Genomic DNA, 23,874 nt, shown 5'->3' with positions numbered 1-23,874 from the left:
GAAATGTAACGTGCTTCCACAGAACCTCGACGGAAGAAGCAGAAGATGAAGGACTGACCCGCGGGGAAAAGAGGAAGAAAAAGAGAGAGCTGAAGGACGCTGCTAGGCTTCCTGCTTCCATCCTGCTTCGACCGGTCCCCTCTTTGAATAAACCCCCGTGCGTGCAAAGCACGTAACAATATTGATATCACCATTATTAAGTTAATAAATGCACCGGATGAAGCTTCAGGCGAGGGCTTGTTGCTCAAAACGGCCTTTTTAAAATCTTGGTAATTTTGAAAAGAAACTCGCGCTGAACAATCTATAATACATCTTTCGGTTCATTGGTATCCGCCGTTTCATATATTATGGCTGCGTCAGTACCCGCGAAAAAATCTTATTACTAACGCTTACATAACTATGTCTAGTAGCTTATAGTTCTTAGGAGCAAAACGCCACCTGTTTCTGGTTCAAATAAACGGAACGAGTAAAACTACGCAAAAAGAACGGGACGAATGGCACACGTACATAAGCACAGAGAAGGCGCCCGCCAGAGCGTCCTGCTTCTGATCCAAAGTGTTGCGAAAAATTAGCCTTGCAAAGAGTGGGATTGGGAGGGAGAGTAAGGACATTGAAACCAAAGTGCTATTTCAGCACCGCTGAATTGCATTCAATTTTAATTATGAACTAGTTAAATCGCGCAGTCTTTCTTTAGCTTAGATAGATAGTAGTCAGATAAAAATTATAGGAAGGATTCCGCTGAAAGCTGTCCTAGGTAGACTCTATGAGCATATGCTAGACTCTACGAATATATTTTAGGAAACATTTCATCATTACATACCTGTAAAACGTTCACTTCAAGGCAGTTTTAACTCTTCCCAGAGATAAAACGAAATACCCTCGATGTTATTGGTTTTCTCACCTACTACCAGATACAGTAAACAATGCTTACTTATTTTTTAGCTTTTCTGGCGTTATTCTTTAAACGATAGCTCAATTCTCTTTTCCTACATCTTGCTACTACGCTTCGGTTGTTCCTTAAAAACGGCCCTGAAGACCATCAAAGAAAGCTAACCTCCTACTTGGAATCGTTCATTCCAGTAAACTTTTGTGCCCGAAAACTGTTCGGTGCTTATTACGAGGGCGAGCGTGCGATGGCTGTTAAAAATTTATAGACGAAATATTCCGGCCCGAAGCGAGCCTTTCTAGAAACGAAGTGGTACTCAGGAGTTCTTTCTCGCATAACCGGTCGCTACACATGTCTTGTCTACTGAATCGATAACTCCTCCCGCACGTCTACATAGTAAAAAAGAAGTGGGCCTACTTCTTTTATATCATGCAAAGCCAACTTGCCCGACAGCACGCCTACGCAGAACGACTTGGAACGGAAAGAAAACTCGTTCCATCTAGGCGTGCTTCATTTCCGTAATGCCCGACATGGGATTCGTGCAAGGCCCCGAGCCGCTATCAGTAGAAAACTTCGTTATAATGTATGCGTGACGAGAAGACAGATATGTCACTAGAGAAGGGGGAGGGAAGCTAATCTGATAATTACGGCCAGTGCGAGGCGAAGTCATACACGTGTTCATCTATGCGTTGCCTTAGGTCGGCGGATTTCCTCCGCCTTTCATTTCGACTGAGCAAGGGGCTGAGTGCTCTGGACAGAGGCTTGGTGGTGCACTTTTTATCGTAGTATGAGCGAGATAAAGTCAGTTCAGATGAACGCAAAAGCGACCGGAAAATGGAACGCTAAGTGAGCACAGAAGAAAAAGTGGCTATTACTTAATCCTAAATGTATCATGGGTGACATTCAAAAAGTGTCCATTTGACCGATCCATACGGAGTAATAAAGGGTAGAATGCTGGTAATGTGTAAGCGTTCACTTTGCGGTTAATTTTGTTATTGATAATGGCAGTAAACTAAGAAAAGCTTGAAATCAAACATACCATGTCATCGCGAATCCACGTAAGAGCCCTTAGGTACACACACAAACGCGCACTCACATAGACACCCATACAACACGTCTGAAGCACGCACAAATATCATGAACACATGCGATGCATGCCACAGCCACGCACGTAGCAGGCACAGACGCTCAATTCCCTGCCCACTCTTAGTTCCAGGTGTGCCCTAATGTGCTCCACTTTGATTAGCATACTGACACCGGCACAAAGTACAGCAAAAAGAAAAGGAAAACAAAAATAAAGCAAGCTAATTGGAAGGAGCGAAGGTTTATAGCCCTACGAGCAACTTCGCCAGAGGGGAAGTTTCGGGTTCCACTCCGAGGTACAGAGAGAGCAAGCAGCTGGGGAGTGGGGAAAGCGGGAAGCAGGGAGCTATAGACGGCGGGTCGTAGGGAAAGGCTCGCTAAATAATGCACGCTTTCGGCGTCGTCGAAGGGCGCGCCGCGGTCGATCCTATTGTCGGCGCACCCGAAAAGAAGGACAGGGCCATGCCAGCTTGCATCGCGGAGGACGCGGCTGCCTTTTCGGGAATATAGCCGAGCGTCCGCAGCTACCGCCGGTCGCACTCCCGCCGCCGTACCGAGCGAATCGCTCCGGAGAGAGTCGGAGTGAATCCCATTACACTGCTACGGAGCGTGGTGAGGAGACACCTCCCTCAACTTGTATCAACCGTGAAGGGCACCTGTGCGCACGACGAGCATGTATGTATGTATGTATGTATGTATGTATGTATGTATGTATGTATGTATGTATGTATGTATGTATGTATGTATGTATGTATGTATGTATGTATGTATGTATGTATGTATGTATGTATGTATGTATGTATGTATGTATGTATGTATGTATGTATGTATGTATGTATGTATGTATGTGTGTGTGTATATGTATGTATATGTATGTATGTATGTATGTATGTATGTATGTATGTATGTATGTATGTATGTATGTATGTATGTATGTATGTGTGTGTGTGTGTATATGTATGTATATGTATGTATGTATGTATGTATGTATGTATGTATGTATGTATGTATGTATGTATGTATGTATGTATGTATGTATGTATGTATGTATGTATGTGTGTATATGTATGTATGTATGTATGTATGTATGTATGTATGTATGTATGTATGTATGTATGTATGTATGTATGTATGTATGTATGTATGTATGTATGTATGTATGTATGTATGTATGTATGTATGTGTGTATATGTATGTATGTGTATGTATGTATGTATGTATGTATGTATGTATGTATGTATGTATGTATGTATGTATGTGTGTGTGTATGTATGTATGTATGTATGTATGTATATATATATGTGTGTGTGTGTGTGTGTGTGTGTGTGTATGTATGTATGTATGTATGTATGTATGTATGTATGTATGTATGTATGTATGTATGTATGTATGTATGTATGTATGCTTGCTAGGTAAAGAGCTGAATGTTCGTTTAGGGGGTGCAACGTCCCAAAGCGACTCCGGCTGTGAGGAACGTCGTAGTGGAGGGCTCCGGAAATTTCGACCCCCTGGGGTTCTTTAACGTGCACTGACATCGCACAGTACACAGAGAGAATGAATTCGTTGGGATGCTAGCCGATACTCAAGCCTGATTACCCGCGCACTGATTTCTAGGCGAGTGATGTTAATGATGCTAATAGAAGCCAGGTCGTTAAATGGGTCAAACCGGCTAACTTTTGAAGTGACCGGACGGACATTGAAGAAAATTAAACGTTGGTGATTTTTAATAGGAAAGTATTGAGAGAGGAACAAGGCAGGGGTAATAGCAGATAATTCAGGGAGCCTTGGTTTGGACCTCCAGTGGGCTCAGAGTGTCTGATGATGGTAATGATGACACATGCCAGTTTGCCAGTGCGTAGGAGGAAGAAGCGCCAGGGGAATGTGAATAACAATTCTTTCCGAATACGGACCGAACAATATCGAGTTCAGTATCGAGCAATGAAGGGCAGGAAGCATAATTCACAAGAGGGTTCTTAATTTCGCTGCTGTATAATTGAGCCTCGATGAAAAATAGAGCCATAAACTCGGTCTAATAAACTTCGGGAAATAACGGACCTATAAACTCTGTGCAGTTGTGCGCTCTTAGTAAAATTAGATTGTACATTTGTTTGTATGTTGTATTTGTATGTTTGTTTTATGTACTGTATGTTTGTTCAGCAATAAAAAACGCATTTACTCTCAAGAACACTAATTTTCTTGTATGGGCACGCCTATGAATACCCTTCTTAAAGGAGCACATTGCGTATGTTAAAACTACGCAGGCCGTGCTTATTCGCTTCTCCAGCTTAAAGTGGCGGGCCCAAAAACAATTTTTCTCACGAAACCTACTTGTCCCCAAGGAAAAAGTAAATAATAATAATATAGCTGGACCGCATCGCTAAATCCATACTCTGCCTGGAACAGAAACGCTGGCAAAATACCAAGGTTAGCCTTGTCGATGGAACAGCACTATATAATAGCAATGAAAAAAAGACCCTACTTCGGCCTGACGAGGCTTGGTCCCATCACCGTCATCAACGCCGCCGCCGTCATCATAGGCCGAGTTCGGTTCGCTGAAGAACAAATGCCAAAGCTCATCACTCCGCTAAACTATCGACCAGCGCCCCCCCCCCCCCCCCCCTTGCCATCTTGATGACGTTTTTCTTCTCCTATATCAGGGAGCACGTTATACATAGTGAAAAGAAGCATCACAGTTTCTATATGAGGGATGACCTTACCGTACCACAAATGGTCGACGTGTATTACTACGTATAAGCGGCGCTACGGCGGTACATTCGCCTGGATCATTACGCGAACCAAGTTTAAACTGCAGCTTATAACATCCTAAGCTTTAGCTTGAACTTCATGAGCGAGCAGTCGGTGTTTCTGCTGTGTTCAGACTTCGGTCGCATTTAGGAGCCCTGGACAAAAATATGGGCAAATCAACCTGACGCTTATCGTCCGGATCCTATACCGCCTTGGAGTTTTCGTCATAGTATACAGCTGCACGTTTTGGACTAGGATGAAGAACGGAGTATAGCTGGCTCTGCCAGCCGGAGTGAACAGCGATTGAAAGGAAACATAATACAATAACAGAAGGCTGATTGTGTTACAGCTGCCGAAGTGCCAGCATTGTTACTTCCGTGAGAACGCTACCGCTCCATAGTCGCACATTACTTCACACCAGGCTCACACTGCTGTGAAGGATGGCGGCAATGTCACAGCATTGGCTTTGATATTGGTCAGCGTTCGCGCATTCTTGCAGGGGAATGAAAGGGTTTCCAAGAAAGAATTTGGTATCACTTAATCTGTGAGGGCCAATTCGAAATTCCCAAGCGCTACTTTTCATTCAGATAGCGGCGACATATCGAAAGCCGACGGTTGATAAAAGTACATAGTTAACGCCAGGAACCAAGCGAAACGCCCGAACAGTCAAATAAGCCTAATGCCTGAACCTTCGCATGTTCTAAATCGAAGTGCACATGGTACATCACCAACATGCCTGATAGCCCCAATGACCATCTGATTGTTTGCGCCCTTAAAATGCCTGGACACATCAATAATGTGCACCTGTAATTGGTGCTAAACTGCTGGCCACAAGCCGCTCAGCAAACAGTTTTTTTGAAGCTGGAGTCGGAAGGGGAACAGTGTAGGCTGAAGGAAGCGCTGCGCACCAAGACGCATGAAACGGTTAGTATGAGAAAGTGAAAACAGCTGCACCAAATTTGAACATGCTTGCATGCTCCTGAGCTTACGTGGACGTGAGGTAAGGGTGGCTGTCACGTTAATACAATGGCTCTTACGTTTGTTTTAAGTTCAGTACATTGTTAGGGTTTATGACTGACGAGCATAGGTCTGAAACCTTTAGTCTCAGTTTACTCAAACTTCTGTACAAGCCATTCGCAGTTTCGTAGAATCATATTGCTCACACTCAGGGCGTCAAGAGTGTGGGTAAAAGGTCGCCATCGGTTCGCAAAGAATAAAAGAACATTTTTGACATCTTTCACGACACGTGTTTACTGAGGGCATTCTCTGCAACCAAAGAGCTTCAAATATCGTGACGGCATGTCGGACGCGTGCTCAACGCTTTGTACATCCAATCTTATCATCGCAGATATGTCGTACCAGCATGCACTCATTGTTCGCGATTCCAGAACGATGATTTCAGCTACCTGCTGGCATCGCGCGGTGGCTACGTAGAGCGCTGTCTAGTAGCTGGTTTATGGGGGTTTAACGTCCGAAAGAGGCTCAGGCTATGAGGGACGTCGTAGTGAAGGGCTCCGGAAATTTCGACCACCTGGGGATCTTTAGCCTGCACTGACATCGCACCGTAAACTGGCCTCTAGAATTTCGTCTCCATCGAAATTCTACCACCGGGGCCGGGACAGAACCCGTGTCATTCGGGTCAGAAGCCGAGTGCCACAACCACTGAGCCACCGCGGATGCTTGCAGCGCTTTGTGCAAGTAGCTCACCGTAAACCGTGTCGAAGCATCGCTATTTGGACAGTCAAAGAATCGGAGATAAGTCTGCAGTCGCGCTTTTACAATGCGCTTGCGTCCGAATTACAATCTACGACAATGCGTACGCGGTTCAGCACCTGTCAGGTACCACGAAGACCTATCGCCCTCAGAAGGCTGCAGCTTCCCCGCGTATCGCAGACACAGTGTTAGTCGTTCTCGGCCTATTGTTTCCACACGCGGCGGGTGAGATTCAATGACCTTGCGGTTATGTTTAGGTCGACAGCACCGGGAGGACGCACTCGGACACAAGCCGAGCGACATTCTTCCCAGTTGGCTACGCGAAACACGTCGCGGATGGTATTTCCAAGTTTCGTTTCCTGTCTGATATATACGAAACTGTCCAAGTGAATCGTGAGCGCGAGTTGTGCATATATAAATAACGCCAGCCAGGTTTGATGCAATGGTTTGCGGAATAATGGCCGAGGACCCAGTCGCGAGCAGGAAAAGTGCAAAAAGAACAGTGCAGGTCATTGGCCGAACTAGCAGCCGAGCTAGGGACGTCATGACTCAGCAAGCTCTACTGGTCGGAAGATGAGCCCAAGGGCACTCGTATGCTCCTGCGGGTAGAGGACGGACTGCCAATTTGCTAACCTTCATACCTAGTTTGGCGATGAAAAAGCTCGGATTTCGCGGTTGGAAATAGGATAGATTCAAGGGAAAGGCTTTGTGGCGGAATATGTAATGTAGCTGCTGACGCTGCCGCGAGTGCATGACTGTTAACATAGGCGTCTGCATATTATTTCCACGCTCGGCTTTGTGAAAAGTCGCGCACCACTTCTCGAAGCCATTTTATTTACTTTATCGAAGACTAGTTGCGACGAGTGTAAAGAGGGTTAGCGTCCATCTCTGCGCCCGAACAATCCAGCCAGAAGGGTGCAGAAGAATTGGGGGCGAGAAAGGCAGAAAGCTCCTCGTGTGGGCACAGAGAACTTAAGAAGAGCTGGAAAACTTGGCATCAGTGACAGCGTCCCCTCCCACCCATTGTCGGCAATCGCTTCTCGGAACTGTGGGCTAAGCAAGTCTTCTGTATACGTGCGGCCCAAGGCGCGACATATGTCGCCTATTCGTCGCGAGGGGCTTGCCATCGCGGTATGTGCGAGAGTATTTTCTTTGTTAAGTGCGTGTCGAAGGTGACGGATAAATGTGCGCTCCACAAGTCTTACGTGGCACACCGATCTTTTTCAGCGTGCTCATGTCCAGCATTCCTGGACAAAAATTTGAATATTGGAATAATGCAAGATACTGTTACGGAATATTAAAGGCAATGGTCCATTATTCCTGAGGCGTAGCAAAATCTTTCTTTTAAAGGTTTTCCATCTCTCGCATCGCGCAGTTAAGCTTTGATTACAAAACTAATGGGGAACGTTTCTGACGATAGGAAAAACGTTAACAGCGAAAAATTGCAAGCCTGCCAAATCAAAAGCGGCGGATTTATTAGTTTTCGTGAAATTTTTCAATGTATAAAAAAATTGCGTTCATAAACACTTCCCCGTTGAAAAATGCTTTTGTCCAGAAACCCTGGGCATGCTGCCGCGAGCTCGAGCCGCTTCATCTCGAAGGAATATGTGAACGCCAACTGTTATTAATCAAGAAGCGTGTGTCTCAACATTAGCTCATAACAAATGGAAAGCAGATTACTCATTTTATATTTCATTTTAGGAAAATATAACGCAAATATCAACAATGGGTGGGGTTTTTAACAACTTTCGCTTTGTACGAAGTTTTTAAATAATGAAAATAGCTTTAATGGTGCGCACCTAAGAATTTATCATTTGTACCTTCATGAAGTGGGCTAATGATATCTTCAGTGGCCATGTTTGTTGCAGAAATGCATTCCTGTCTTCTGGTCATATTTTCCAGAAATGGAAAAAGAACTGCGGAAAGTACTTATGTGTATTGTTTACGATACTAGCCAATTGTGCATTAGAAGATCGTTTATTGATTGAATCGTACACTAACCAGAGTACTGTAAAGAGCAAGGAAATATTTTAATTTCACTTCGCGCAGACCGAAGGGCGCAAAACTATCTTTCCAGGAGTTACTCACCCTGGTGATCACGTCGAAACACGAGCACAGATCCTTATTTCTTTGGAGTGCCGGTGAACGAGACAGAGATGATCATATCGATTCTCCAAGTGCACTCTTTGCAGTGTAACGGTATCGACCAACACAGGAAAGCCGAAACGCTGCTTCACACTTCTCTCAGAGGCGGATATTCTTCCGGATAGTCGCACAAGCACACCAGAAAAAAGGCGCCTTGCTTGTCATCCTCCGAGGCAGACGAAAAGGCAGCCAAGCACCACGACACGGCACCCGACACAAGGTGTTGCAAACAGTCCGTGGAGCCGGCGCCCCCCAAACAGTGTCAGGCACTCTCTAGAGGCATCGGTTTTCCTCCCCAACAAGCAGCACTGTCTCCTTCCTAGAGGTTTCGACGCGACGAAAAAAGAACCGCCTCTTGCAAGCAGCGACCAACGCGGACGTCGTGGGCCGGTGTGACGGGCGACCGCGTCGCGGGCGTGTGTGCATGTGACGCACTCGCACGCAAACGAACCCAGCGGACGACAGGCGCTGAGCTCCGGGCGAAAACCTCGAACGTTAGCGACGCCGGGAGAGCGTCGTGGCTGCCGCCGCGTCTCCAACTGTCGCGACGACTGCCATGCGAGCTGCCGACGGCTGCTGAGCGTTTAGAAATCGGGAGAGAAACAGAAAGCGAAAGAGAAAGAGGGAGAAAGAGAATTACGAAAGAAGAGGGAACGCGGAGAGAGAGAGAGTGAGAGGGGAGCACAGTCGCTCCAACCCCGCTTAGGCTTCGCGGGTCTCATGTCGCTGGAGAAATGATGCAGGCAGCATATAGCGACTGCAGCGCCAGCTAGGAGTTGTTTGCCTCGGTAAGTGTGAGCACGGAGCCCTCGCCGACTGCTGAACTTGCTCTGTTTAGGCTCGCCTCCCTCGCGCCGCTTCTTTTCCTTCGCTTTCGAGGGTGCCCTCCGCTTCGCCACTGCCTTTTCGATCCATTTTCCCTTCCGCCTATCCCGCCATAACGCACGCTCGGCAACTACTCTCTCCTCTTTCGAGTCCCGAATTCAAACGGCTTCGAAATAGCGCTCGCTACCTTTCTCTCCACGAAGCCCAGCTATAGAAACCGGTGCAGCTCGCGCCGTAGTTTCCAAGACTAGAAGCGTGGGGCGCCAGGGAAGTTGGGAAGGTAAATCTGTAATGAAAGGACGCTCGGGAGCAGCCATAATTATCTCGCTTCTCGCTGGTGTTGAATGTTCTCGACGATGCCGTATGCTAATGGGTCTCGTCGGATGCTCTGCGAACCTCGCCGTTGCTATTGGCTACGAGGGGCTCTTTGGCACTCAGAGGCTACGTTTTAGCTTTCCGAACAGTGATGTTACTTAGCGTCGTTGAAAGAGAGCAATTGCTCTACATTGCTGTGTGCATTATTCTTGGTGAAAAGTTGCCATGGAATGGAAAAAGAGTACTGAAATATTCACACTCGAGATGTGATGAAACATGAAAGCTCTGAAAAACTGCACAGATTATAGAGCCAACGCTGAAAGCATTTTGCGGAGGAAGGAAAAAAAGATCTATGAAGTCGTCGCTATCCATAGTTCACCGCTTATGAGCAGCTAAAACTAGCAGTAGTAAAACCACAGATCAACCTGCGCACTTCCGATGCCCTAATGCGAGTTCACAAAAGAATTTTAAAGAATGAGAACGCTTGTTACGCCGCTGGCCATATTTTTTTGTTTTCACACCTTTCGTAAAACTGACGGCAGTTGCTTATACACCGCTGTGCAATGTTTGCGAAATTTCACCATCTTGTATTATACTACTCCTTTAATGTTACGCAGGGCAGACAAAGTACGCTGTCCCGCATCCTCGTTTAGAGCTGCGCGCAATGCAGACAGTCAAGTTTTCGTGTTTTGACTGCAGCTTTCTAGGATCGATAAAGGCTTGTTGACAGGACGAAAACATAGCGAAACAACATGAATAATATGCGCAGTCTACAACATCTGCTGCTGTAAACCGGGAAGAGCGTGTTTATCCCGCGAGGTTAATTCGGTGCCTACTTTCCCGATGCCTCTGCACTAGTGCTTTTGTTGCGATAAAGTAGTAACGAACGCGTTGTGAAAGCTCGCAGAGCAGAGTTATGCGCGGCTCCTCCTCCATTCCGGCCTTAGTTTGGAGAGCACACATTCCATTTTGGTTGATCCCTCATAAAAACATAATGGATGCATAAAAGGAAGAATCATCGACGATGTGTATTACTTTTCCTGCGCCTGATCTTGATGGTAATCATAATCGCCGTTGAAAACGAGACCATCGTCATAAACTCCAAAGCGATCTACGCAAGCACGTGCACTACTAATCTTTTATTAACCCCGTCGTTGCCAACAGCGGCCAATGAACACTGAACATTTTAAAATTGCGTTCGATGGCACGCCCGAAGAAAGGACGAACTTAACGAAGGAAGCGCGGAAGAGGCTGCGAATTGCTAACGGTACCCCAGAATAAAAAAAAAAAAAGAAACCAAACGGTAGACACGATTTCCCCAGAGCAGAGCGTGCCATGGTTCCTGTTTTAGAAACGTGGAAAGATCCACCCCTGCAGATTTCCGGCCGTGAGAATGGAGCTGGCGTGCTCGACAGAGTCAGTAAACCGTTTTGCGCCACGGCCACGGTCGCTTTTCTCATCCTTGGGGTTTCCGCCGCTGCACGTTATATGGCGCGAGAATAGCCCCTCGCGTGCCGCAGGCCTTTCCTTGAGCAATAGTCTTTGTTCATAAGGAGTGCTGAGAGAGTTGAAAAAAGAAAAAAAAAAAAGGGAGGCGCTTTCACCGAGACGAAGGCAGAACCGCGGCTCAAAAGCTCTCCAGACACCTTGCTACATTTCCATTTACCACGGTGTAAAAAAAAAAGTGCACAAAAGTAACGACCTATGCCGGCTCGCGCGAATAAATAAAGGCAGCCGCGCAATCTTCGGGGCTTATTGCCGCGCAAAGTCGTGCTGTTCGCCACTGTACGCGCCTATGGTAAACAGCGAGTCGGCCTTTACGGCACCGTAAAAGTGGCGTAAACTTGTTTGACCCTCTGCGAAAGGTAAAAAAACAAAACAGTTACTGTTGCTGACAAAATGTACTGTTCCGAGTATCTTGAGCCCGAGACTTTCCAGTTTGTCGGTGGGACGGAGACTTTAACAACGATCAGCCACGAGCCCATCAAAACGTTTATTGGAACAACGGTTTTTTTTTCTCAGGTAGTCTTCCACTTGTTGTCGGCTGCGGTTTACGACACCTTCCATAAAGGAGTAAGAAAATGAACAAAAGGAAACAGGCGTTTACTGCTAAAACTAACCATGCTAAAACTGCATCCTAACGTATTATTGTGGATCGAAGAATTCCTTTCTAAGCGCTCCCAGTTTGTTCTCGTTAACAGCCAGAGTTCCAACCCTCTTCCAGTAACATCAGGCGTACCCCAAGGTTCTGTACTTGCTCCCCTCCTATTCTTAATCTACATAAACGACTTACCCTCAAACCTGGTTTGCAATGTTCGTCTGTTTGCAGACGACTGCGTTATTTACCACACGATTTCCAACACCTTTGACCAATCACAGCTGCAAAACGACATTGACACAGTGCATGCCTGGTGCGATGACTGGCTAATGTCGCTTAATCCTAATAAATGTAAACTCGTATCTTTTCACCGCCGGCGTAACCCCCATATTTTCTCTTACTCCGTTGCTAACGTTCCACTAGAATCTGTATACTCATACAAGTACCTAGGTGTCACCTTGTGCCAGGATCTCTCCTGGCGCTCTCATGTAACGAACATCGTCGCATCAGCTAACCGGTCATTGGGTTTTTTGAAACGTCACCTACGGCACGCCCCTCAAAGTATTAAACTTCTCGCCTACCAATCACTCATTCGACCAAAACTAGAATACGCATCTGCTATCTGGAGCCCGCAACAAGCATATCTCATCAGTTCACTAGAATCTGTCCAAAATCGCGCCACGAGGTTCATTCATTCTGCCTATTCATACGACATCAGTGTATCGTCACTTAAACGACAATCAGGTTTATCAACTCTTGCCCATCGTCGTCGCATTGCTTCTCTTAGTCTGTTTCATAAGTTTTTTTACAGTTCCCTCGGACAACCACCCTACATCACACCGCCCGCTCGCATATCTCATCGCACCGGCCATCCACTGCAAGTGTCATGCCAACGCTCCCGCACCGTCACTTTTTCCGCATCCTTTTTTCTTCGCACTGCTAAAGACTGGAATGGCCTTCCCCACGACGTTGATGCCATCACCTGCCAATCAAGTTTTGTGAACAATTTAAATATGCATTTCATAAATATCATGTAAGCAACCATATTCAACCCATATTTGTACTCCCACCCCTTATGTAACACCCCCAAAGTGGGGTCTTTAAGGTAATAAAGTGAAGTGAAGTGAAGTAGCAAGTCAAATTTCTAAAGACATAAAATGCCAAATAATAGAACTGATGAACGCATTTCTCGTTTTTAAACTGTGCGTGATTATCTCCTATTCGGCATAGATTCTATAAGGAATACAAGGTTCAAAATACGAAAAGCATATTGGTAGATTAAACAGACGGTGCGACTGCCTTCATTCGCAGTTTACTCCGTGTAAATAGCCTACGGCGTTAATTTCGGCTTCGCGGGCTTGCAACAATGGAGTCTCTCAAGGGGCTCGTTAGCGGGAGAGAAAGGATTTTATTATTGCTTGGCTGTTTTATTCTGTAAGAATAAATAAAAGCCTGTTTATGAAGTCTTACGGCTCCAGCATCCCTAGCAAAAATATTCGCGTCACCTTCTCGTTCTCGTAGCGTTCAACTTAAAACGTTCAAAGGCTCGCGCGTATTAGACATAGCTACCATGCAGAGAACTGGACAGATGGGATCAGTTGAGGGAAGGCATATTAACTTGCATTCGGATGCGACTTTTCTAGAGAGCCAAACGCTCATTGTAAACACCTTTACGCGAAAATCTTCATTGCCTTCTTTGATCGTGCATTTTACTTGCGTAACTAGTTTGCGTCTAGCCAGTTGTACTGACTGCCAGGTACAGCTCAAGGAGCTGTTGTGGCTTGGGCTGACCGGGCAGAGTGATGCAGAAAATTGTTATGATCCAATTCAAGTTTCTAAGTAATATTTTTATAATCATAATTTAGCTTAAACAATGGGTAAGGTTAACATAAACGGTTGCCCTTTCATGCAGATCTGTATTGACCTTTCCTCTCTCGGCGTTCTCCGGAAAAGTTGCTTTCCGAAAAGAGACTACTTGCCTTGCTTTGTGGTATGAATTATGAAAAGGCCGTTGGCCTTCACCGCACATTCAATGTACTGATTTGTTTTAGTTTGGTTTATGGGTGTCTAACGTGTTTAACGTCCCAAAGCGACTCAGGCTATGAGGGACGCCGTAGTGAAGGGCTCCGGAAATATCGTCGACCTGGGGTTCTTTAACGTGCACTGACATCGCCTCCACGGCCTCTACACGGGCCTCTTGAATTTCGTCGCTATTGAAAGGCGACCGCTGCGGCTGGGATCGAACCTGCGTTTTTCGGGTCAGCAGCCGAGCGCCATAACCACTGAGCAATCGCGGCGGGTTTCAGTGTGCTAGAGTCGTCATCAGTGACGCCCTTAAAAACATTCCTGGGCCGAGTTTGAAAATAGTGCTTACTATGACAGGACACGTTTGTTTTCTTTTTTTTCCATTTTCTTCACGTTATTTTGAATATTGCACTCGCAGTGCCCCCTGAGCTGCACAGCACTGCGTTCAGGCTGCGAAGTTTATCGAAATAGCACGGCTTCTCACAATTTTAGAGCATTGTTGCATGCTTCAGAACAAGTCTGCGACCACGACACTCCAGTACCTGCTCGCGCAGCGCCACTAGCACCGCTTCCAGCGGCTGTTTTTAGAGTAATGCACCATGCTGAAGGTGGTGCGTCTAAGTCAAATTAGTATCGTCATAATATTTTTCCCGTGAATTTTTAAGGAACGCATGTCCTATATTCATTATATGTGGACACAAAAAACACACTTCTGCTGATTGGCCCCACAGCCGCAGGGTTGACATCGATTTTGATACAGTGAACAGTGCAACGCTTCAGCAAGCAGTAGCGTACGTAAGCGAACGTCCTTAGTGCTAGAAAAAAGTGTCCTTTATATTTCAATAACATATTTTACGGACAACAAAATATATTGAAAGAAGTAAAGTACGTTTGTGTGTTGTCAAAAGAATAGATATTTACCCTCAAAACATTCGGGCAACGCAATGAAATGGGTGAGCTCTTGCTCGTGAAATTACGTTGATGCCGGTATAGGGCAGCAAGTAAGCATTTTACACTTCAGCGATAATTTATATGTCGCTTTGTTGCTTTCCTGTCATAGGCGGTCAGGAGGTGTGATATATTTAAGAATATGCACAAGCAGTGCCCTGGGTTTCATGGCAGATTTTTCTGGCACATTGTATGATACGAGCAGTGAAAGGGGCGGGGGAGGGAAGTGTCCAGCCCCGTCTCAACAAATGGCAAGACAAACATCGAGCGTTAGAGCTAGGAGTTCCGTAGCAGCTGAACGTAGACTGCCGATACACGTTGGTAGCTTGTATATCTACGGAAACCTCCCCTCCCCCTTCCCCCTCCCCTTACCCTTCTCTTCTGCAACGAGAGAACCTGGCTCTGCATCCGCAAAATGGCGCAAACGTGCGCCAGCAGAAAATTGACAGACGCACTGCAGTAAAGTTTGCGGCTCCACTTGTGGTTTTCCCGTGTAGGCCTTGCACGCTGAGCACGTCTGCCTCGTAAACCTGTAACTCGTTCCTGCCTAAGCCCGACGGGGGCCGTCACCATCAGTTTCTCGAAGTTACTGCACACTATTGAAAGGCAGTATGGCAGTCACTGCAGAAAGATGCCTGTACACGAAAAAAAAAGATATTTTTCTTATACCAGTGAAAAGTGTTTACTGTTTACATTAAACAACGATGCACATTGTAGTGTCGCACTGGTGGCAGTCTTTTGTGGTAAGCTACGTTTACTGCAGCGTGTTTCACGGCCTGTACAAGCTGGTAGCCTGGATGTGCTGAAGAACGTAATAAAAAGAACTGGCGAAAGTTGTGGCACAAAGGTTTGAGCTCATCGTCGTCATATAAAGCTGCCGGCATCGACATCATTTCTTTTTAGATTGCGGGCGCACCTCATGTTTTATTATACAAAACTAAACGGACCACGAGAGTGACCTTAGGAAAGCTTTAGTTCCGAAGAGTTTAACGATGCACTCAAGAAATAATGAAGAAGGGGACAGGAGCGGACCCATGAAAACTTAAGTGCTATGCTGTTGTGTTTGCTTCACCTTTTCGAGCAATATCGGCGCCGCTAGAATTTGGTTAAAAAAGCCAGAACTTGTCTCGTCAACGCGCATCATTTTTTATTTATTTACCGCACAATCCTGCGACGCCCGAAGCCGAAGGCAGGAATCATAAACTTATCGTACGCCGGTTAGGCCATACATATGAAGACTGCGCCTCTGATGAATGAACTTTTCAAATATTATAGTGGAGGCGTAATTCAGACCGATAATCAGATGTATCTTGCATAAACGCGTACCCAAACTCCAGACTCTTGCACCAACGCAAAGCATTTTTTAAAGTATTTCTTATGGCAGTGCATGTGGCAAAACGTAACCGCCAGCACACGGGCGCGTGAGCGCCCGTGTGCTGTGCGATGTCAGTGCACGTTAAAGATCCCCTGGTGGTCGAAATTATTCCGGAGCCCTCACTACGGCACCCCTTTCTTCCTTTCTTCTTTCACTCCCTCCCTTATCCATTCCCTTACGACGCGGTTCAGGTGTTCAACGATATATGAGACAGATACTGCGCCATTTCGTTTCCCCCAAAAATCAATTATTATTATTCAGCCCGCCTCCATTGCCGCTTCGATGTAAACGACAGAGGTTAAAAACGCCTGTCTAGATATCCTTGTTCCAATAATGCGACCTTGCTTTTTTATTTATGTTTAGTGTTCTGAAAATAAAATGCTTTTCACGGTTTACAAATGACTGTCGACTGTTCTTTTGGAGCGCGCTTTGATTTTTGAGTACAACTAAATCAGCAAATAATGTTTGCTAGATAATTCCCTCTCATCCCCAGTGCCACCGGGTACCCACCGGTGATTCATAAGCCACAAGTTTTACAGCGATAGCTGTTAGGCACCCACCCCTGGCTTTCTCGTCGCGGTCGGCGTAACTGGTGGGTGCTAGCGCACCCAGCCGCCTGCCAGTGCAGGGGTGCATCACGTGGCCACTACACAGGTGGTCACGTGACTAAACGCCTAAATAGTTATCGCTGACTCTAGCGTTACATACTCGTAGCCGTCCTGAGAGTTTTTTCCTGGCCTGATGTTTCCCTTCCCAGGGCTGAAATGCTTCCAAGTGGGTCTTTATAACCCCACTCTGTGTCCAAAAGATGCGCTGTGCCTTGGCGCCCTTCGCCCAAAGATGCTGAGTGAATGAATGAGCAGCGGCGTGTAATGGGAGAAGAATGAACTGAGTGAGAATGTATGCATGTTACGGTCAACTGCACCGTGGGTAAGGATTCCCTGAACAGGCCGAATAAGCCAGTTGAATGTTGGATTCGGACAAAGTTGACGGGATGGTTTTGATTTTCCACCTCTCACGACGAGGAGCGAGCGATTAGTGAACAGTTGCTTATTCTCCCTACCCACCCTTCTCGCCTTCTACGCAGATCAAATTTCGTAAAAACCTCTCTTCAGTGCAATCTCGGAGCAAAGAGCTCCCGGGAAAGTAAGCAGGTTCTACGAAAGGTGACTAACCTTGAGCTGCTTTAAAGCGATAGGAGGCAAAGGTTAGCCGCCTTGCGAAGCCTGATAAACGTGTGTCACATAGACGTCCACCGTTTACCTAGAGCCTACGATGAGGTAACTTAGCGGAGAGATTTCACTCATGACCTTGTTGTTTCAGGGGAAAAAAAAACGAGAACATAACAAGTTAAAATGTTTTTTGAGTGAATTAAGGGAACTGAGAGCAATTTTGTGCGCCTACAGTCTACGATGAGGTAACTGAAAGAAGAGATTTCATTAAGGATCTTGTTGTTTCGGGGAAAAAAAAAAAAAAACAACACGTATATAGCCGGTTCAAAAATATTTTCTGAGTCAATTAAGTGAACTCAGGGGGATTTTGTGTAACTGGACACCGCTAAAACGCGTCAAATCTGATTTGTTATTACATTTCTTTCAATCAAGAGTGTTTGGAAGTGTTTCTTGAGGGGGCCTTGAAAAGGCGTCGAGGATGATGCATTGATCAACTCCTTGCATGACTACACCTTGTTAAGTTAAACAGCAAAGAGTAATAACTATCAGTGACCGTCTGCAGTTACTTCATTTTGCATTAATATTTTTTTATCCTCATGAATATGCGGGAGAAAAACCTGTCTCAATGACGTCTGTTTATTTGGTGGAAATATTGATGGCGGAATTTGAGGGGACACGCCTTTAAGCTTTCGCTTTAAGGGCATGAAGCGATAGCGTATCTAATTCCCACGTAAGCACAAGGTAATAAGCTACTTGGCATTCATAGATACCTGGGAGTCAACATACCCCTCCTGGCACCGTGGTCCAGCGGCTAAGCAATACGCCACTGCCCGGCGATGGCAGGTGCTCCCAGCGGCGGGTCTTGTGCGTCCCAGGTCGCTCTTCTCGAGCGACCAATCAACAGTTTGCCACCTGACACGATAAGCAGTTTGCTAACTATCCGCAGGGCCGGTTGTGATGGCTCGTCAAGGTCATGTGACCTAGCACGGCCACCTGCCGCCTAGGGTGCTCTCTCGCCACCGCCTGCCAGAGCCGTGCGCGTGATTTTTCGCTCACAACGCCGACGCCGACAACTCCGACTCCGGATTTTCTCAATGACGTCTGTTTATTCCACATTAAGAAATTGTTACGTAGGTAGCTAAGTACTGAGTTGTCAGCGTCCAGTGGGAACGAAAGGCTGAATATTTGGGAGATGGAATGTTTTACGGAAACAGCGTTGTGAAACGTTCATCTGTTCCGAAACACTCATTAACCATTTTTCATCATGTTTCATCATATTCATCATATACCATGTTTCAGCCTACTGACTACGCCCAAGAGGACTCCGGTCATTCTCTCTCAACTACAATTATGCATGTCCTGCACCAGCTTCGACCACCTTACAGCCGCAAACATCCCACGCCTGTCATCTCGAAAACCAAACGCTGCATTGAATTCGCCCGATCTCCGTGGTCCATGAGAAAGCAAAGAAAAAAAATGAAATACCGGTAGGTGAGAAGAAGTAATAGGGATCCGAGCCATCCCCGGGAACGTCTCTCAACGAAAGTGTTGCGGTTTCATCTTTATTTGATTCGTGCGTACATAATACGAGAAGACGCAGCCAAGTTTTCGACGAGAAGTAGAGAAACCATATCACTGGAGAGGACATCAAAACGCAAGGGAAGCATGACGGCTCGTAACATACGAGAAGGCAAACAAAAAGCATGCATGTTTTCATAAAAACGAATGAACAGGACAGTCTCCAGTCAAAGCACCTTTCAGAGAGCTGGCAGCGATTTTCGCATCCAAAGATGGAACGGGCAGCAGCACATCAATGCAGGGGTCGTTCTTCCATAGGCAGCTGGCGCCGATAAGCCACCCCCCCCCCCCCTCCACCCACCCTTTTCGGTCACCATTCTACTCAGCTTTCATCTCGTCACTCAGTTTCAAATATATATATATATATATATATATATATATATATATATATATATATATATATATATATATATATATATATATATATATATATATATATATATGAGGTCGTGGGTTCGGATCCCACCGGCGGCATGGTTGTTTTTTCTGCTGGTTTATAAGTAAATTTCTTTAAAGAAAAAAACAATTGATTGGCGCTAGAAATTAAAAAAAACAGAAAACATTCCCCTATGCACCTTCGTTTCGGTGACTGTTGGCTTTCTTAATATATATATATATATATATATATATATATATATATATATATATATATATATATATATATATATATATATATATATATATGGGCACTATGTGTCAGTGCATGCATGAATCTTGCTGTGAATGCGAATGTTATTTCGATTCGGTCTGCGGAAGCGCAATGGATTTTGCGCCAGGTTCAGAGCTGCTGAACTGAAAAAGAGTTTTAGAGTGCGAAAGGCGTCTAAGCTGTCTGGATGGTTTGATAAGTAAGCAGGTGCTTCATACCGTGGAATGGTGTGTACAGGCAGTTGGAATATAAAAAAAAATCGCGTCTTCATGCACTGGTTATTGTAAATGTATTGACGGAAAGCACCCTTCTTCATCTGTGTCAGCCAATTTTCATTCGTACGGACAATGTCCATGAAACATTTTTGCCTTAAATGCGGAACTAAGAACTGAAATCGTTCTTGTGAGGGGAAAAAAAACATTCCATTTGTACTGAAGCTGCCCGTACACGCATACTTCTTACTAAGGTTAAGATAAAGGTCGGTTGTTTATATTTTCATCTTCTTATGTTTTTCCCTCCAACATCAACTGAATGCCGTGAAAGTAAATACCGTAATTTCCTGTGCACAGTCTGCACCCGGTACATAGCTCGGAGGTAGAAGTGCGGAACGAGCAAGGAAAAAGATCGGAAAAGTATAAATGTGCTAATATCTCGTCATATTCTACGGTACTGAAAAAAAAAGAAGTGTGCTGCTGTCACGTATTGATTGCGCGCAAAGTGCAATACTTGAACGTTTAAACATATGTAAAATCCGTGGCTTGTATACAAGAATTTACGGCAATTGCCTATATGGCAGCGTCTCACAGTGTCTTGCAGTACAAGAATATTGCAAAAGTAATCTACTAAGGACAACTTCTGAAACTTGCCACGACAGTTCATTTGTTTTTCATTTTGTTACATGGCCACGTTGAATGTTCTAACATATGTCCTTTTGCAAACCTTTCGTGAGGCCTGCTTCGGCACCAGTTGGGCTTGCTTCTCACTCGAACTTGTTTTTGCAATATTTCGCCAAATTCTTCACACATTCCCGTACTCTGTTACCATATATGCGACAAATGGCTAACGAGGTGTGCCTAAGTCTGCCTCTTTCGAGTTATAACCGAATAAAATGCTGTAGACGAGTTAATCTAGTTATCGCGAATCTAATGCCGAAGCCTTCGAAGCGCCACGAAAACGCAGTATTCAGTGGCGAACCAACTAAACTTGATCCGGTGAGCGATAAAACTAATCTACTGTGTTGTGGGTGCAAGAAGAGATGCAAATCAAACGATGAGGTAGAAACAGCCTAAGAGAAAAGCAAGGAAGACTCAAAGGGGCTGTTTCCGTCGTCATGGCAACGGTGTCCGCTGATGGAAACAGAAGAAATTGGAGGCGAGGGTTCGGAGAATAAAAAGTTGGGGCCGAAGGAGGGTGGTGGGTTGGGGGGGGGGGGAGGCAGGGGACAAAGAATAATGGACATTCATATCTCATGCAGACACCCGATGCCACCCTTCCTCAAGCTGCCTCTCTCCACCGGTGGGCAGAAGTGCACCTTCATCGTCTCACTTCCCTTTGCACTCTTTCCACAGCATTCCACCGAACGCCAGCCGCCGCCTCAATTGACAGCGATATCTCCGCTTTCCGGACACGGTCGACAGAGGGCGGTCAAAGCCGCCTGCACCCGGTGCCGAAACTTGAGCCGCTAGCGCTTCCTGCGCGAAAAGCCACTTATGTGTTCAGCACAGAGCGCGTTCTTGTGCAACTTCCTCGGAACGGTTTCCACTTCCGCCGGATATAAGGTGAAGGGTTTGGAGGGCTGTTTTGGTTTTCTAAGGATATCGCAGCCCTGAATGTTCGTATACGTGAACTATAAGTCTGACACTTTCTGAGGTTGAAAAGGTCATGTCGCTAACGTGCCAAGCAGTTTTACGTTTGCGCCAATATAGTTACTAGTATATCAAAGACCCAGTTCAGGTGTGCGCTGACAGTTCGTCTTTTGTCTTCTCTAAAGGAAAAAGCCGGTACTTGCTGGAAATGCTGAACTGCTGATGGAAGAATCTTACTACCACGTCTTACCGGACGGAGTCGTTAAAGAAAGCGTGTGCTGGCTAGTGTGTTTGAGGAAGAGAGTGCGTGCCAGATCATGACATCGACAAGGGCGGGGCACAAGAGCGACAATACAAAGACGCATTAAACGATAGCTGACGCAACGTTCAAATAAAACAAAACTCTCAGACCGGCAGTGATTCACTGCAATGAAAGAAAAAACCAGAAAGATCTAGTTGTCATTGCATGACAGTCACTTTTACCTAAGAAACCAATAAATAGGAAAATCATAAACCCATAATAGCAAATTTCTGTCTATTACCGTGAGCGAAATTCAGGACATTACTGTTCCACGCAATGAGCCTACTGCGATTTCCCGAAACTTATCATTCCTCAGCCACTATCATTGAAGGACAGGAGTGCAAGCTGCCGGGCTAGTTGGTGATGAATTGCAAAAAACGGACGAGGGACGGAGTTGGTGACAGCGCTCGTGAACGTGTTTTTGTGTCCCCTACTCTGTCCCTCGTCCGTTTTTTGCACTTCCTAGTAAACAATATCACTGAAGGAAATTTGAGAGACAAAGAACAGATAAACAAAGAAAAAGCCAAAAGGAACAAAGAAACAAGTAACGCAACAAGCTGTCCTACCAACAAAAGCGATGGACTGCCCAGCACGTATCCGTTTTCACCAAAGTGAATACTTGCTCTGTGAACGCTGTCATTCGTTCGTACTCATGGTTCTGATTCAACGGTTTTTATTCTTGCTTTAAAAAAGCAATGAGCTATTTTAGGGTTGTGAGCGGACTGAGTGCGGAAAGCGCAATCACTTTGTAATGATGCAATAAATACGAACAAGAGTTTCTATATATCTCCATTACGTCAAGGTTCTCACTTCATCGTTTTGTCGGTGGCTTTGGGTTTTAGGCGATCATTTCCTGGAGTAGATCGCATAAGTGTCACTTGACCACTGTTTCCTGAATACGTCGTGCAACGTGCACAGCATTTTATTATACAAATAATATAAACCCCCCCTCGATGAAAGTCTCCATCGAAATGAAAATTATGCGAGCTTAGACTAAAAAAATAGGTCATTTGTGCGGACCATATAAACATGAACACAATTCTCACAATCGTAACCACTCGCCGATGCAATTATCACATACTTTAATTTCTTTTTGTAGACAGTTACTTTCCAACTATCACAAACTTTAATACCTTTTTGAACGCAGTTACTTTGCAACTATCAAGTACTTTAATTCCTTTTTGAAGACAACTCCTTCGCCAGTATCAAAAACTTCAATTCCCTCTTCAAGACAATTACTTTTCTTTACCATGACGCGGCAAAGTGTTTGAGGTCTCCGTTCAGAGGCGGATACTCAGCGGACTCGCAAGTATTGCTACGTAAACAACTCTGCGGTAAGTTCTCAGCGTTTGTTCGTTTAGTGATTTTTTAACACAGAAAATGAGCATGCGCGCGTTGGCGGTCTGTCCTCCTCATCTACTTTTTCCTTCTCTTGCTGCTCTTTACCCTCGTGCGCGCCCCCTTACCGCAACGACGGGCGAACAAACCCTGGTGGTGACGCATGGCTGGACTTGCCCGACTTACGTAATCGGAGAAAGGAAAGCTTTTCTCCGCTGCTCTCGAGACAAGACTAGAAGGATTGTCTACCGATCTCCATCGCTCGTGTTTCTCGGCCCCTGCGGACATCCCATCGATCGGCTTTATTGATTTTCGCGCATGTCGCGATCGGTGCACTGACATCCAATTCTTTCGTCTCCGCTAAGTAATGGGATGACGCTTGGCTGATGGGTCGGTTAATTAGCGTCGGTGAAATAAATAGAATTCTTATCGCTATACAATTTTCAACTGTCTTAGATTGTGGAAGAGCTGATACAAACCACAAGGTCCCGGTAAAAAAAAAAAATGTACGTCCCATCGCGTAGAAATGCTATACGCATAAAGTAAGATCTCGTTAAACCAAAGCAGTCCTTGATAAGTGCTTGAAACAGAAAGCAAATGTACATGCATAACGCAGACCATGTTAAAAGAAGAAACAAAAAAAGGGAGACCAAGTGTGTGGACTTAAACAAAAACCCGCTTTTTCTGATGCTGTAGTTTACTTGTGACAGGTGGGTAGTTTATCGTTGTGAATATTGGGGCTCTACACCAAGCTTAGGCATATATTCCTTCGTGGGCGCATACTCCTGTCAAGGAGGTCAACAAGAACACCACCAGCGAGCAGATTATTTGGTACAAAGCTACCATTCTTCAAAAAGAATGTAAAGAAAATTC

At 45.4% G+C, this 23,874-nt stretch overlaps 1 protein-coding gene across 3 annotated transcripts in view; it reads right to left on the bottom strand.

Annotated features, from left to right (window-relative positions):
* Syt1 (Synaptotagmin 1) overlaps nucleotides 1–23,874 on the bottom strand; it is a 162,055-nt gene that overhangs the window by 110,585 nt on the left and 27,596 nt on the right. The window contains exon 1 of one of the 3 annotated variants that reach the window (XM_077638394.1): nucleotides 8,516–9,125. The exons of 1 other annotated variant lie outside the window; for it this stretch is intronic. The gene's annotated coding sequence lies outside the window, so the exon portion shown is untranslated. Of the gene's footprint in view, nucleotides 1–8,515; nucleotides 9,126–23,874 lie in introns of those variants that run through there. One more of the 3 variants, XM_077638397.1, reaches the window with a different exon arrangement.

This window comes from Amblyomma americanum, chromosome 9 (genome assembly GCF_052857255.1).
Source record: "Amblyomma americanum isolate KBUSLIRL-KWMA chromosome 9, ASM5285725v1, whole genome shotgun sequence".
Lineage (NCBI taxonomy): Eukaryota > Metazoa > Arthropoda > Arachnida > Ixodida > Ixodidae > Amblyomma > Amblyomma americanum.
Note: the sequence above shows the minus strand (reverse complement) of the source record. Positions and strands in the feature narration are given on the sequence as shown.